This window comes from Colius striatus, chromosome 12 (assembly GCF_028858725.1).
Source record: "Colius striatus isolate bColStr4 chromosome 12, bColStr4.1.hap1, whole genome shotgun sequence".
Classification (NCBI taxonomy): Eukaryota; Metazoa; Chordata; class Aves; order Coliiformes; family Coliidae; genus Colius; species Colius striatus.
In genome coordinates this window covers 16,242,959-16,259,627 of record NC_084770.1, presented here as the reverse complement: position 1 = coordinate 16,259,627, position 16,669 = coordinate 16,242,959, and the positions used below count along the sequence as shown (strand labels likewise).

At 43.2% G+C, this 16,669-nt stretch overlaps 1 protein-coding gene across 1 annotated transcript in view; it reads right to left on the bottom strand.

Annotated features, from left to right (window-relative positions):
- Positions 1 to 8,006, bottom strand: part of GNB4 (G protein subunit beta 4) — a 32,334-nt gene extending 24,328 nt beyond the window's left edge. Inside the window, exon 1 of the mRNA XM_062005410.1 lies at positions 7,913 to 8,006. The gene's annotated coding sequence lies outside the window, so the exon portion shown is untranslated. The remainder of the gene's footprint in view (positions 1 to 7,912) is intronic.
- Between the last annotated feature and the right edge of the window lie 8,663 nt (positions 8,007 to 16,669).

Here is a 16,669-nt window from a genome sequence, read left to right as displayed (position 1 = left end):
AAATCTACAAAAAAACTCCACTTTACAGAAAGCCACTGAACAATAAGAAATCTTGTAATAGAAAGTAAAAATCCTAGGTATTGTTTTCCACTCCTACTAAAGCAAGTATGGAATTAAGACTACATAGGCTATGTAACTAATTCAGGTACCACTAGTGATGAGATTGATGTCGATCTACTTTTGAATTGTTTTTGAAGTTTCCCACGCAGTGTTGCCTATTTTCAAACAATCCCTTACTAAAAAAGAAATTAAACACATGTTATGTTAAAGCAATATACATCCCTGTGCTTCTATCTTCACATTTGCTGGGTTCTCAAAATAAAGGCTGTCTTTATAGTAGGAGTATTTTTAACATACTGAATCTATCTAGCAAAAACTTTTAGGCAAGATTAAACATTTCATATAAAAAAACCCTCAATCTAGATAGAGATGGCATTATTTAAAAGGAAGTTGTAAATGGTTGTGATTCATGATTTTTCATACCTTTACAATGCACTAAAATCCAAATGTATTTTAGAGTTCATAGCCCAAAAAGACAAGAGCAAAAAAACAAAAACCAAAAGATATTCAGATGTCACAAACATACAGACTGCAGTGGCCAAAAGACAGGAATTACCTACCCTGTTGTCAGAAGGAAAATGACCCTAGATGAAGTCTCCAGCCTAAAAGGATGGAAGAGAAACACAATGCTGCAGGAAAGCAGAACAGTATTCCCACTAGAAGTAGTCTTCCCCAAAGTGTCACTTTTGGGTTTTTAATACAAGGACTTTTCTATGAAAGCGTGACACTCAGTAGGTTATAAATAGCAGAATTCCCCCATGGAGACAAAGCCTGAGGTTATAGCCAGGAATGCATTTGCCAGGCACTGCAGCCTCAGGAAAGCAGCTCATGGCTTCACAACCTGCTTTGCTAGAGGTTATCTTTCCAATCCACTGCAACTTCTGTTCTTGTAAATGCCTCCTGCGTATATCAAGGTGAGCTGGGTCAACAGCAGCCTAGCTAAGTACATCATTTCCACTTCTAGCCTTCACCAAAGAGCAGACACTGTTGTTTTAAGGCTTTTGGTTTCAATGTTCGGGATATGCATACTACTATCTGGGAGTTCTTCTCAGCAATTGACTGAAAGATTAGTAAAAACGGCTAAATATTCTTAAATTCCTGCTTCCAGAAGCTAAGCACAAAGCAAAACGATATCTGACTCAATGAAAAGGCAAACATTAGCCATACCAATGAAACTCTCAAGTAACTGAACTGTTTGCTTAGGATGTTGGCCTTTCAGCTGTCATCTTGTCAAAGTTACTACAAAGGTCTGTTTCTGTAGAGACTAAGAACAGAAAAATTGCTCAAGGTTCTGAAGCAACAGCACTAGGAGAAGTCAACCTTCTTTTCTTTATTGTTTTTCCAAGTGCACATTTAGCTTTTGATGCGCATCTATTTGCATTGGTAACAAACTATAATAGATAAGAGTGGGGAAAAAAAGAAAGCTTCAATGACTTCCCACCTCCAGCTACCTGACCTTCCCACTTAGCTGCTTCTTCCTAAAGTCTGGGGAACAGGAACAAATTGCTGTCATCACTACATACTCATTTATAGTGCTTTTATTTAGGATTAGTATTGATTTTTATACTGCTCTACAAAAAAAAAAAAAAAAAACCAATCCAGCTCCTTCTTTTGGGCTGCTTCTAAAACAAAACAGGAGTTTCCCCTTTCTTGTGTATCTTAGAGATTAAGGTTGTGTTTGTTGCACCCAAAACAGTAGTTTTACTTCCTGGACACCCATTCACCATACTTTTGATTGTTTTTCTATTTAGACATCCAGAACCCAAACTACTAGAAAGAGCATCCACAAGCAAGAAGGTTCTTGCCCAGAAGTGCCACTCAGTAAGATCAAAAAGAGGCATTTAACATCCTACAAAATGCTTCAATACTTTTGTGTGGACTACTGTTATTTTCCTCCAAGATTGTTAGGAGCACCCAACATCCCTGCTACGTCCTTCCCACCCATCCAATGGAAGAAAAATGATACTAACACAACACAGTTTCTTGACATTCTAGGGCACCTGGACTTGATGTCTCCTGAGAAGCTTTACTGTGCCATTTTTCTCAACTCTGTTGTACCTAACATGGAGATCGCTACAAAACTTTATTATCTCTTCTGCTTCCTTTTCTTCTCATCACCAATGTACACATATAAAGGAAAGGACTCTGGTTTGTAGTCTCACATAGTAACACAAGATACACAGAGTTACTTATAATTTAAAATTTTAGGGGGAAAAAAAAAGCCTTTTAGGTAGGCTTATTCTATAAATCTAATATACCACAGATTTATTATTTTTTTTAGTACTCTGACATTACATTGCACTGTCAAAACATTTAAGGTTTACATGGACAGTAACATAAAGCAATCAGTCATGACAGAAAGTGCCACCAGAAAAAGATTCAGATGAAAGATTTCTTTTAATCAGATCAATTCTAAATACCATGTGTTTTAACAACAGATCATTAATAATCATCTTTATTGCAAGATTTTAAACGTGTACAAATAACACATAAATTGCATTTTAATATACAAATACAAAATTACACAAGTGCAATTTATGTTGTAAATACTTACTACAGAAAAGGGAAAAAACGGACAGCAAAAATGTATACAAAAATTAACCTAACAAGCATAAAATCATGAGGTTATTCTGAAACTGCTTGGGTTCTCTGCGCTAGGCGAGATGCTGACTTGTTGAACTAACAACTGCACTATGAAAACAAACTTAACAGGTCCAGGAGTTCCCATTGCTGATTGTGAGGAATGTATTTGTTCTTGTCAAAGATGCCAAGCCAGTCATCCAGAGCAGTGCCAACATCTTCAATTTCATTTGAGACACACTCAATCCTTAGATTGATTTAATGGGTTTTCTTTTGTTCCTTCCTCCTTCCCATTTGAAAATTAAAATCTTCATAAAATAACTTCAATCTTAACATTACTCAGCTCTTTTAATGTTTCAAAACAGTGCAATTTACAGTGACTCGAACACTTGGCTTACATTGCAAATGCATATGATTAATATTTGTCTAACATAGGAGAGAAAAACTACAGTTTCTGCAAATTAGCAAACCTATTTTGCCTCCAAACAACTACTTTTATGTAACAGGTGGAACCTGAAAGTGCCTTTTGCTCTGTTAGTCAGGCACTCACCTCTTTCCCCTCCTTTCAACAGTTTAATTCCTTTCAGATGGCAACAGACTGCAAGAGTTAAAAAACCCATCTTCACCAAGTAACACAACTGTTTGCAAGTTCATTCTGTTTTTTATAAACCTTCAGCTTAGTTCTCATTCATCTTCTCTTTATAGTGTTTCCCCAAACTAACTACAGCAATTCATTACAATCAGAACATCAAGTATCATTGACAGCAGCCAAGTTGACGTGCATTCAGAACATTAAGATGATCACCTCTTGGTCTGTTGTTTCAGGCTCTCTGCAAAGATGGACTGCTCCATTGTTCACACACTGTCGAACAAATTAACACAATCCTCAACAGTACAAATGCTTTTTCCACTAAAGCTGCAGCTTTGTCTAGCACCACCTCATGTCATCTAGAAAGCTCTACAAAGCTTTCTGCCCTAGTATCAGATACCAAACCACAACCTTGAGAGAATAGCACACGTTCATGTTTTTCACAAGCCTTTGCTTTACTTCTGTTTAGCATCTTTCACATAAACTCTATTACAAAACACTGGGTTGCAAAACACAGAGGTTTCATACAAGAACAAAACAATAACTAGATTTAATTCCACTCTTCAGAAGATGAAGTAAGTGACAGGTCTGCATCCAATTAGAGGACAGAAAAAAGTAGTGGAACTTAAAAAAAAAAAATTAGCAATCCTTTGCATACTTTCTGAACAGCACATTCCAGGCACTTGACAATGGCATTAAATGTGAGAACTGATGTTCTCACACAGCATTTAAGTACAAACCACAATCACTGTGTTCTGATAGTCTTTAAGTATTTACATCCCAAGAGCAAGCAATGCACATCAAGCTCAGATATTTCTTACTAGCTTGATGAGACTTTGTAAAGTGATTCCTGAGGTAAAAGACAATAAATCAAACGACCCTGTCTTCTGTGACACAACAGTCTTAATTTATGACTCCGTCAGAGAAGACAGTACCAAGGAAGATCAACAATGTACTGTATATTGGGGGCTTTATTTATTTATTACTTCACCTTAAAAATCTTACATTCATAAATTCTGTGGCATTTCTGAAACATAAATAATGGTCTAGGAGAGAACTATACACAGTTCCGTATTAAATATTTTTGCAAGTTTTTCTAATGAGGTTTTCAGTACCAGATTTTTCTTCAGAAACTCTTTGCAAAATTAAAATACTCGGGCAAATGAAACACTAGATATATTAATAATCAACTAAGCAATATCACAAAATCATAGAATGGTAGGGGTTGGAAGGGACCTTTAGGGATCATCTAGTCCAACCCCCTGCAGAAGCAGGGTCACCTAGATCAGCTCGCATAGGAACATGTCCAGACGGGTCTTGAAGACCTCCAAGGAAGGAGCCTCCACAACCCCCCTGGGCAGCCTGTGCCACTGCTCCATCACACTTATGTTGAAGTGGAACTTTTTGTGTTCCAGCTTCATCCCATCACCCGTTGTCCTGTTGCTAGCTACTATATGAAGATTTAGTTGAAACTTTCATTATCCAACATAAATCTAACATAACATTCATAGCAACCGATGTTCTATTTAAGATTTCAAGGGCCTGAGCCATCTACCAAGAGCAGCTTTTAAAGCACTGGGGAATGGGCTACACAAGAGACTGGGCACCAGCGAGCTGCTGTGCTGCTTTACAAGATAGAATACAGTCATACTGTAGACTGAAACTCACTTTTCTCATGATTAACAGATAAAGGATGTTATATATTATTACAGCCTTCGTTCTCAACATATTGAATCTGTATAACTCATCTACATTATCCACTGCAAAAAATACTGATTTTGGAGAAATAACTTCTAATTCAGTATTGCCTGCATTTTGCCACTTTAGACACACAGCAAGATATAGTCGTATATTTACGATCTCTCTCTTTTCCCCAGTCCTCTTCTTCCAAGACAAAAATCAGTCTGTCCTTTGGAAGCACAAATTATTTTCACCACAGCTATGGTGCTTAAGAATCACAAATAAACATTGCAAAAACCCACTGAAGACTTCCATCCCATTAAAAGACTTCCAGGATTATAAGTTTGTCATGTGGTTTGTTTCATTTACATTTGTTGATCAGTCATTATTCCTGTTCATGTTAACTTCAGACTTTTGCGAACTTTAATTACATCCACTGTATCTGTCAGTTAATTGTCAAATTAGTGACTATCTTTCACATCACCTCCAATACTTCTAGAAGTTAGAGAGCGGCTTTAGGTTTTCCTCCACACACTCAAATGACATTGCTCATGTCCCCAGATATTCCCACTACTCCTCACAAGAACTACAAAAATCCCCATCTCTGGATCCTCCATACTTAGAAAAGACTATCAAATTCTGGAAAGCACATCAAATGTTCTTGTGGTTAACTCTGTAGGTGACACACAGCAACTCCTACAAACCAGAGTGAGCTTGCACTGACAACCGCTGAGAAAGGAGAGGCACTCAGCTGCCAGCAGGGACCTGCTCTCACTGAGAAGCTGCTTGGATCTCTCCTTTCAGGATCTCAGTATAAAACAGCAGAGACCAAACTACAACACTGAACTCCACTGAATACATAAACCCCACCAGACTCAGAAAACTATAGTTTTCATCTCTTCCAACACTTCCATGCTTGTTTTTTTAGAGACTGGTTACCTCTCTCCTCTCTCTAGATGATTTCGCCATTGTTTTCTCTCCCTTTCCTAATCCTCACCTAGCAGAGATGGATATTATTCTGTTGATTCAGAAGCCGATTATATACAATCAATTGAAAATCTAAGGAATTCTTTTCCTCAACTCATACTCAGCTTTGAGACTTACTGAGCTGCTATTTCAGAACTGAAAACCAGACTGGAAAATCATGAATTTTCCAAGCTACAGTAATTGCTCCAATGAAAAAAAAGATCTATTCCCAAATTATATAATTAACAGGAGAGATCGGAGGTTTATTTTGCATTAGTTCAGATAACATTACAACATAAGCTCAACTTGTTGTCTACCAGCTATAAGCAATTTGGATGCTTTTCACAATTTGCCACAGAGACTAAACTAAGAATTAAAGCTGATAACCTCAGCAAAAAGTGCAAATAAAGAAACAGATTCGGAAAAGAAAATTCTAGCTGTGGAACCAAGCAATACATAGCATGTATGACACAAAAAGCATCTAATGACTTAGCATTTTTCCTAAACACAGGGAATATCTTCAGATTTATCCTCGTGACAACATGTAGATCATAGCCCCTTGCCACAAGGTGAATTTACAGAATGACAAAACCCAAGCAAGCCCTAGATAGGTATAGAAACAAAAAAAGTGAGAAGAGATACCCTACGTTTTCCATAAACGTGGAAACTGTCTGTTGCTGTCAGCTATACAGACTTTTACATCCCAATTGCTGTGCTAGTGGGTCCTGTTGGGATGGCAGAAGCAGTTTGGACATCCCTGGGCACAGATCAACGGGCAACCTGCACTGCTAACCCCATTACTCGCAGCACCAGGTCTGTCCTGGACAATCCTCAGCAACAAAGCCTTACTTCCCAGGCAGGACGCGGCACTCTAGCCCCAACACGATCCCTCTATAACCTACACCTACGGCTGCTCTCACTATTTGCAAAAGCAGCAGGGCTGCAGGTCCCGTGGGCTCCCTTCGCGGAGTCGAAGACACGGGAGTCTCGGTGCTGCCGACTCTCCATATGGCCGAAGCCGCCTGCCCCGCTTCTCGCCCTCCAGCCCAGGGACACAGGGCGAGCACGACCCTCTCACTCCCTCTTCCACTCCGCCCTCCCGGCACCACCTCCGGGAAGCCCTCCCGACGCCGAGGCTGGGCGCGGCGCCGCGGCATGCCTGCGCTGCGGGGCGGCGGGAGGAACCGGACGGGACGGGCAGCCCGCGATGCCGCCCACCCCTGCCGGGCCCAGCGGCTCTCGGCGGACCCCGGGGACCGCGCTCCTCCCCGCGGCGCCCTAGCAGCACCCCCTCCGCCCGCGGCCGCTGCCCCGGAGCGGGGCCGTTACCTGCCGGAGGATGGCGGCGGCGCTGCCGGCCGGGATGGGGCCGCTGCTGCCGGCGACGCCCACGGCCGCCTCAGCACTCACCCCCCGCTGCGGCTGGGCTCTCCCCGCCGAGCACCGCCCTCTCCCCCCCGGCGCTGCGGCGCGGTGGTGCCGCCCATGTTCCCCCCACCCCTACCCCGCCCGCGGGGCGCCGGGCAAAGGCGGAGGCGACACCGGGGCTTCCCGCCGGCGCGGTCCCGCGACCGTGCCCGTACGCGGGGAGCTCCGCGCCCGCGCTGAGGCGCGGAAGGGCCGAGCCCTCGTCTGCGCAGCCTGAGCGGCGTTACCTGAGCAGCGCAGCCCCAGGCGGGAAGCGCGCTGGAGCCTCCCGCCCGGTCCCGAGCGACCGCCGCCCCTCTCCTCCGACCCGCGTGCAGCCGAACTCGACGCGGGGGTGGCCGGCGCTGCCGCCGGACCAGGAAGTGAGGCCCGCGGCCCCCCCCCCTCAGCCCGGTCGTTCCACCTCACCCCAGCCGGACAAGGCTCCCCGGCGCCAGAGCGGAGAAGGGGCGCCGCCGGCCGCCCCGGGGAACCAGCCGCCGCCCTGAGGCGGCCCCGCTGAGTCCCAGGGGACGGGCAGAGCCGCCCGACCTGGGTTCGCCCCCCCGCCGGCGGGGGGCCCGGCTCCGTGACCATCCTTTACCCCGCCACAGCCCGGGTGGGAAATACCTGCGGGCTCGCCGCCTCCGGGTAACGGTCCGCACGGGTGTCACCGAGCCGCCGCCTCCATGGCGCTCGGTCGCGGCGAGAGGAACTCCTCCCCCTCCCGCATGGGCCCAACGTGACGGGCTGTTGCCATGGCTGCGCAGCGCTGACGTCAGACGGCTTAAAGAGACAGCGCCCCGGAGGTCCCGGCGGCCAGGCCGGCCGAGCCCGCCGTGGTCTGCAGCGGCGGGGCGGGGCGGGCTCGGCTTCCCCGGCCGCGGTCGGGTGGCCACGTGCGGCGCGGGGGAGCAGCGGTGCCAGCGGAAACCTCGTGTGAGAGCCCCAAAGCACGGCGGCAATAGGCACCGAGCGGAGAAGCCGCTCCCGCCAGCGCCGCAGAGCCCGCGCCCGGGCGAGCGGCGGCAGTTCCTTCCACTGCACGCCGGCCATGGCTCTCGCCTTCTGGCCGGGTGGCTCGGCGGGGGCTGCTGGTCTGGCCGGGGTGCCGTGGGGCGGTGGGTTAGCGCCCGCCCCTGGGGCGGCTGCTGCATTCGAGTGTCCTCTGAACCGCTCGCACAGCTGCGGACAGAACTTCTGTGTGTGCAGTCGAGAGGCGCACACGTTTCCCATAAAGTCTTTAACGTTCTAAGCACCCAAAGGGTAGGCTGCTCTGCAGCAGCCTCCCAGATACCTCTCAGTATCCGGTGGCCACATTGCCTTCATCTGCTGGAGTGGCAAGGACCTGTCCTGGCAGGGAGGCACAGGCTGGGGCTGCAGAGATCTTGTAGAGCTGCTTATACATGTTGGGAAGTGATGCTTGCTAAGGCCGCATTTTCAGCTGCCTCCCTGTGAGCAGCCTTGGTCTCTGTGGACTTGATCAGTAAAAAACACACAGAATCTTAAGGGTTGGAAGGGACCTGGAAAGCTCATCTAGTCCAACTCCCCTGCCAGAGTAGGACCACCTAGAGTAGGTCACACAGGAACCCATCCAGCTGGGTTGGAATGTCTCCAGAGAAAGAGACTCCACAACCCATCTGGGCAGCCCCTTCCAGTGCTCCCTCACCCTCACAGTGAAGAAGTTTTTCCTTATGTTTCCAGCATGTACTCAATGCCCCTTGTCCTGTCATTGACCATCACTGAGAACAGCCTGGCTCCATCCTCCTAACACTTGCCCTTTACATATTTGTAAACATTAATGAGGTCACCCCTCAGTCTCCTCCAAGCTAAAGAGCCCCAGCTCCCTCAGCCTTTCATCATCAGGGAGATGCTCCACTCCATCATCTTTGTGGCTCTTAATTACCTTTGCAGCCTCAACACCAAATGGGCTGCAGTTTTTCGCTTTGATCAGTAGCAAGGAATAGCTCAGCTGAATTTTGCAGATCAGTAACAAGGTAACAGTGATGTGTGTTAATGGATACTCAGATCTCATTAATTCCTCACAAGCCGAGATCCTACATTCCTTAACAGTGCACCCATCCTTATACTGGCATGTGGATAGCAGAAAGACCATCACAGACTGACTGCCAAGGCTGTATCACTCTCTGTGGATCTGTCTGCTCTTTCAAATCCAGTGCTCAAATGACAATCAAGTTGCCAAACTACAATCAACCAAAGTGAGACCTGAGAATATATGGAATAGCTAACCTGTGGGATGCTCCAACCACACCTCTGAGCCTCGCCTGCTCCACTGACCTTGCTGCCACAGGGACACCTCTGTAGAAGTCACTGCCTCAGCACAGCCAATGTAAGGCCGCCCTGGTCAGGACTCAACACTAGATAGGACATTTGCATCATCCATCTTCTGCCACACCAGCAGCACCACAAAGTCTCAAGATTTTTGTCAAATATTTTACATGAGTATCAAAACCACTGTGTGTAAAGGAATTTTTGAGTTATTACTGTATTGCTGATATATGGCTCAGTGTTAAGGGTAGTAACTACTGGAAAACCCAGTACATACTGTAACAAAACAGCTTATTGCTCACCTTAAATCAGTTTGGAAAAATATGCATTTCCCTTAACCGGCTCAAACCTATTATTTTAATAGCTTTGTCCTGGTTGCAAAGTCTATGTTGTGCTTCCCTGCACCGCAATACATCTGTCCACTGCTTTTCCAAAGGACAGATGTGATTCAGCAATATGTTTACTTTGCATAGCAAAATCAACAAGGAATGAGTTTGTTGGACCACACTTGAAGAGGAAAAAACACGTTCTCAGAGTCACAATATCACTATGTAAGTTGCTTAACTTTTTATAAAAAGGGAGACAGTGGTGCAAGGCTAGTTCTCCCTTCAACTATGCTTGTTCCCTTTTATTTTTCTTAATTCAATCTTCAGAACTCAGAGTAGTGACTACTGACAAGATATGGTCCCACAAGGGGCACATAATCTCTCATCTTCTGTTTTGAAACTGCTCTGGAAAATAACAGGCTGTAAGCAAAGCCCCGGAAAAGTTCAGACAGCATTTAGGTAGTTACGTATTATGAACTTGTCTTTGTCCTTCCAGTGGAGCAAATTAAAATACTTTATAAAAATGACATAATTTATCTTCGTGACTCATTTGGGAGACAGGGAAGGTTCTTCAGTTGCAGACTGGGAAAATGAAGCACACAGGACGTGGTTCTCAGCAGGGGAACTCGTCTTGCAGGAGTGGCATTGCTGCAGCTGTGATGCTCCGAGGCCAACAGCAAAGCAAAGTTTGCAAGGAGGAATACGTTTTCTTAGACCAACTGATATAAATAAAAGAAATTGCCTCTCCTTATAAAACTCATTGTCTAGTCTGTTTAGCCACTTATTATACAAAGAAGCTATGAATTCCTAATGAAAAAGAAATCCCTAGTCCCGCTACTGGCAATATTTACAGCCAGTTTTAATCCAGTTCTGCTTCTGATCACAGGTTTAGTATGCCAAACCCTACTTTGCAAAATTAGAGCTACCCCTAATGGAGCTATTCTTGTGCCAGTTCAGCAGTAGGCTTCATATTATTTTAGAATTTATATAAGGAATCAATTTATTTTGCAGTGAAAGAGAAATGTTGAGATACAGTGCCAGGTGAGTTTTTAAAATCAGTATCTTGATTAGTTTCTCTACGTGTTCTCTTTGAATTATGAGTTAACACAGCCAACTCTGCAACTTCAGTTTCTGATAGATTAAATGCTACTGGAGGCCCCCAGTGTTTGGATTCCTGCCTGATGAGTCTCCAAAGGGAAGGTAGACGAGAGAACCTGTTTGGAGATTGTGCTGATTCAGCTGTAACTGAAAACCTCAGCCAATATAGCTCCAGCAGCACCCTAAACACCCTTTTGATTGAAATGTTGTGAAACACTGCATGCCAGGACAGTGAACAGCTACTAGGCACCAATGAGACATTTTCTAAAAAAGTCCTCAGTCTTGGCAGAGCTTGAGACCAAAAGACAGAAAGAGGGACAGGGACACATATAATCTAAATGGCTAAAAATACCACTAAAGCTATGCATGTCTTTTCTTGGTTCCAGAGAAATGCAGGGTTCATCATCAGCCTGGCACTCTCCTTGTTCCGGAAAGCTCCCACATTTCATCAGTCCATTATCTAATTCCTTCCCAAAACACTTCAGGAGATATGTGAGGTAATCTTGTTTGTTCAGAAGACAAGTTAAAACAAATAAAAAATCCACCCAGATAACTAAGAGATAAAGATCCAGAGGGAATCCCCTCCACTGATATGACTGAATCACATCACCCCTTTGACTGACTTTAGGAAAACAAAAGAAAAAATGAATTGCTCATTCAGAGTTCAGAATGAATTTACAGATGTAGCAATCCGCTTTCCTGACACCTCTCTAATGGCAATGCCGCTTGCTCTTCATCATTTTTCTCATTGGTTAAATCAGGCTGCTCCGGCATACACACACTTTCTTTTTGCTTTGTCCTCGCTCTCTTTATGTCTGACAGCATTTCTGCTACAGCAATCCACACAGCTATTCAGGTTAGATACACTAATCTATATCTTTTTCCCCTTACATTTCTGTCTTTTCGGATCCAGGATTTAAAATGGTGATTAATCCTTTACAAATAAGCGAGCAGAGCCTCACATCCCTCTTTATTCAAGCCTTATGAAGAGCCAGAGACTTAAAAGTTCACTTAATTTACCAGTATATTTTAATTACTCTGTTAAACAGTATTGCATATATTTATATTTTATATACATGATGGGAAAACATAGCCACCTTCAGATATCCCTTCCTCAATTTATTCCCAATTATGAAAGCAAATGTTTTACAGTTTTACCTCCAGTCTCCTGGTTTTATTTCTTCTGAAGTCTAACATTCATTCATTTTAAGAACCCTAAACTCGTTCAGCTGCACAACTGAAGCATGATAGATCACCTTTGTCATTCTGTCAGTGTCTCTGCTTACATATGGGTGACCTTTCACAGCACCGAGGAGAGGTGATCTCTCTGCACACCAGCTGATGCTTTACAGGAAATGCATCTACAGTGGCAGCTTAGTTCACATCACGTATGTGTCTCTAGAAGTCCGAGAAAGCATGTGCATGGTGACTGCACTGGCTCTGGACTTGGGATCATTGTTTGGTTGGGCAGGTGAAGGGGAGTACCCTTGTTGTGTTTACTAGTGTCCTTGTGCTACCAAGAAATTGAACTTCTGTTTCCAGGGCTGCCAATCCAGCGTAATTCAGTGCCATTTATATCAACATGCTTATTCTCTAACATTTAATTCAAATTAAAAAAACAAGGAAAAAGAATGTAAGAAGAAACAGTAATGATATTTTTTTCTTGTTATTTAGGAGACTGAAGAAATTTTAGATATCAGAGAGTGCATTTACTTTTTGAGGTCCAGTAAAACAACTGATCAAGCTACACAGCTGGATCGTTGTGCAGCAACAGTTTTTAGTCTAGTTGCCTGATTCCAGAGTGAGCCAGGTGACTCATCCTTTAAAAAGAACTGAACAATCACTGAGTGTTTACATAGAAGAAAGAGGAGTGGATATATATGCCTATATGCTTTATGTATGGACCACATGTATGTAAGTATTTATGAAAAATATATATTACTAATTACAGACAAAATGATGAAGGATACTCATGGAACTGTTAGAAGTGCTCATCATAAAAACAGCAATAAAAATCCAACAGTCTGAAAAGGCCATTTCATCTATATTGTCCCTTTCTACGACCTGTTTCAATGCTGAGAGATCAGTAACAGGTTTCAAGTGCTTACTGTAATTTGCAAGGTATTTAACCAACGTTTAAGATCCATAAGCGAGGCAAAAGGCAATGCTGATATTAATCACTGGGCTTCTGCATGTTCTTGGATGCCACAGTGTCCCAAGCCTCTTATAATAATGGCATGGGAAGGCTGAGAAAACTCTTCAGTATGTTTTGGAAATTCTTTTTGATTTCTTCTGGAGAGGGAGAGGAGTAAGCAAGCATAGGAAATGGAACCTGTATTTAAAACCTATGAAGAAAGATTTAACAATCTGCTTACAAATGCCAGACTCTGCAGATGAAGCCTCACATCAGCGCAACTCTCTGGCAGCAACTTTGCTTGAAATGGCCAGGGAGAGGGCTCCCTCCTACCAAGGGTGTGGGTGTAGAATTGTAATAGACGCTTCCACAAACTGCTGTCTGCTCAAATGTCATGATGTTGGCTTTCTGCCCCATTTTAAGCTGCAGAGAACAGCAGATGGGAGGGGCAGAAACAATGAAGGTCCCTTTTTAACTCTCAGTTTGAAAAATCTCCCAACCTTTTTGAGCCAAATAGCTCCCCTCCTAACTATCATGAATCGTATTTTCTAGATCCTCCTTTGGAAATTACAATTACTTTACCGTATACCTAACCTAATCCTAAACACCAAGAATTCTACAAAGCAAACAAGGACTAGTTGCTGTGCATTGAACAGAAAGTGATCACTTTTTGTGAGTTTTCAGTGATAACTTAAACAAATGAAGAACATAACATACATTGAAGTTGTGTTCCAGGTGTAAAGTGGAATGAGCAGAGACAAAAAGAGAAAATGGGAATAGTCATGAAAGGAGCTTATCAAAGCATTCAGTAACTGACATAGGTAGTAAAAGAGTGTGGAATTCGGAAGTATTATTTTATTCAGTCTGTTCAGAGATTTTTTGTTTGTCTCTTTTACAGAACAAAACAGGAATCCAACTGAAAAAGCATGATCAAGTCCATTGATTCACTTTAGAAGTTCTTACAGATATAGGCTAGTTTCCAACCACAACAAAATCAAACTACTTTTCACAGCTTTAGTGACAAATTCTTGCATTCCACTGTTACTCAGTACGTTAGAAAATAATAGGTGTAATATTCTTTAGTATGTGTATTTATTTAGTGTCACCAACAACTCAACACATGTACACAACCAAGTCACTGAGTTGTAGATGCATTACAGTAAAGATAGCACTAGCTATTTACTCTTCAGTTTTGGAATCTCAGCTAATCTCCAAGTGTAGTGTTGCAAGAAATTTTCACTATAGTCACATGTTGCATATTAGACTAATTACAGGTGTATTTCACCTGATATTGTCAGGACTATTACTCAAGCTTGCAGTTTTTAAGTTTTGCAATTTAACTTACAGAATTTTTGGTACCCATAGAGTTTTATGGTCATGAATGAGGAAATCTTAAGCAAATCTGGGTCTGGATTTCCAGGACAGAGACCATTTTTAGTAAGCTTTTCAGCATAGCTACTGCTGGCTCTTAACCTGCATCGGCATCAACATTGTTGCTGTGACCCAAGAAATTCCCGAGGGAAAGGGGCTTTCAGTTTGAGCAAATTAATGATACTGGCAATGGCATCACAGCCTATGCAGAAAAATGACACCATTTCTATTCTTATTTGCAATAGTTTTATAAGACTGTAAGTAATACAACAAATCACTGTACCCTGTTAGCAGACACTTTATCCAAATAAAACCAGGGCAGATGACATCAAAATTAAAGGAGAGAGCAAAACATACTCTCTGCAACGCCAGTTCAGATCTCTACTATGTTTCAGTAGCTATTAGGATTTGCTACTTGTGCAGCACATCTGTTAAATGAGCTGAAGAATCTAGAATGTTTTGGATTTTTTACAGTTTGCAGGCTAAGAGGTCTACAGTAGTCTGGATGTGTACATCGATGATGACTCAACATTTAGATTTAATTCAAGAAAGCAAAATGAAGAACAGAGGCTTACTGGGATTTATCAACTCATATATACTTTAAAGAGCACATGGAATAAAATACTTGGTTTCACTCATGGTTTCCTTCAGTGAATAGAACCAGTGGATGCACAGTTCGTTTTTGTCAAAGATTTTAAACTGTTCTTCAACTATGAGTCTCTTTCTGTGGGAAAGTAATGCACAGAGTGGTGTAAATAGCTTGCCAAGTAACCAGCGGCAGAGCCAAAATCAGAATTCAGATTGCCTGCCCACCTGCCTTCTTTCTACTCTTTCTGCTGAGCAAGTTACCCAACATGAGAGCTTTCCAGGTAGAAGAACAAATGAGCAAACAAAAGAGTGAAATTAAATATAAGCAAAGTGAAAATGACCAGGAGTCCAAATAAGCATAGTGCAAAAAAGAAACAGTAAAAACATTATACAATAAAATCAGAGATTACAATAAAGAAGTCATTTCCATTTTAACATGACTGCTAACGATGTGTTAATAATCTTCCTCATAGAAATGGGGCTTTAGTCCAAAACTCTGAATGAAACCATTCATGCTCTGTATATCTTTTACCAGAAGACACCAGCGCTCCTTAGCCAAGGTGCTCCTTATTTTCGTTCATTTTGCTTGCCTATTTTCACTGCGTGTCATTTCAGTGCTGGGGGAAGCATCAGCTTGACAGCTTCACAGGCTCCTGTTTTCTCTGTGCAGAGAAGGAAGGATGTGCAGCAGCGGAGGAAGCTTGCTACAACAGCACTCAGCTGCACACCCCAGCTCTGCTCTGCCCTGAGTGAACCCGCTGGCACAGCTGCGTCCCTGCTTTGCTTGTGAGAGAGTCAGTTAGGGACAACGCCAATATGGGTTTCTGTGATGCTTTTTCTGCTAGAAACTGGACTCAGGCACAGTTCACATCATCCATCAGACCGTGTTAACATGGTAACAGTTTCTAGTCACTAATGACCTGGTCTGGATTTGACTGGGCAACAGGCCATAAACAAGAAAGCCTCTGTAAACCATTAGGAGCTCCTCTGAACCATTCAAACCTCTGTCATTCTAGCAAAAAAAAAAAGAGGCACTTTTTAAAGTAAAGCTTCTAACAACTGACAGAGAAGCAGTCGCCCCCACACACACCTTATTCACTCACTGTACTGAATTGGTATTCCTTCAAGAGCTGGGAAGGGCCCAGAGCTGCTGATTCAAAGACATTTGGAATAAGAACTCAAAATTTAAAGGTTTTGTTCCTTTCTGGCTTCTTGCTTCTTTCCTTGACCTGCTCTGCTTGTCCATGCTGAACGTCAATCAGCAGAGCAGTAATACCTTTGCAAAGAAGTCCCGAGTACCTTGGCAAATATATTAACAGGCATGTGAAAAAACCCAAGGTTTCCACGACTCCAAAGAATAAAAGGCTGGTTTAGAGTGGTGGAGCTGAGTGACAGACAGGGACAAAGGGTCAGGAATCGATAAAGTTACACAACCTCATCTGAAGTATAGCAGACACAGAGGTGTCTTTTTTTGAGAAAAGACTTTTAAATGATTCTCATAGTGAATCTATAGCTTATTTTCAGACACACTTGCTTACATCAAATACTCCTGGAAAAGTTCCCATCAGGAAACTGCCAGAA